We start from the raw sequence: 697 nt of genomic DNA, 5'->3' as shown, positions 1-697 counted from the left end.
CTGTGTCATCCTCTTTGGAGGGTAAAAGTGATTCAGGAATTTGTCTGATAACTGTTTCCATGTTTTTATGCTTGCTGTAGGTTGGTTATTCAACCACCTCTTAGCTTGATCTTTTACAGCAAATGGAAACAGTAATAGTCTGTAGACATCCTGATCCACCTCTTTATCACGTACTGTGTCAGCAATTTGTAAGAACTGTGCCAGAAACTCAGTAGGCTTTTCCTGAGGAAGACCGGAATACTGGCAATTTTGCTGCACTATGATAATGAGTTGAGGGTTTAGCTCAAAGCTGCTTGCTTTGATGGGAGGTGTACAGATACTACTCTCATATGCAGCTGTAATGGGGTTAGCATATGATCCCAGAGTCCTTCTGGACTGATCAATCCCACTTAGGTCCATAATGGATAAAGGGAAATGATATGGATTGCAAATAGATAAAAATATATATTTTTTTTTGAATTAACTGAAAAATAAAATAAAAACAAAAGGAAAATAAAATAAAAATTCAAAAATTAAAAGAAAATAAGATCAAAGCAAATTGAAAACTGAATCAATTAGTTAATTAAAAAGATTTTGAGATTAGCAATTAGAAAGATATGATTAAAAAATTTTTGTGAAAAAGATTTGATTTTTGAAATGAGGAAAGAGAAAAACAACAAAATGACACCAAACTTAAAATTTTTAGAAAATCAAACAC

The sequence above is a fragment of the Arachis duranensis genome, chromosome 10 (assembly GCF_000817695.3).
Source record: "Arachis duranensis cultivar V14167 chromosome 10, aradu.V14167.gnm2.J7QH, whole genome shotgun sequence".
NCBI classification, from domain to species: Eukaryota; Viridiplantae; Streptophyta; class Magnoliopsida; order Fabales; family Fabaceae; genus Arachis; species Arachis duranensis.
Note: the sequence above shows the minus strand (reverse complement) of the source record.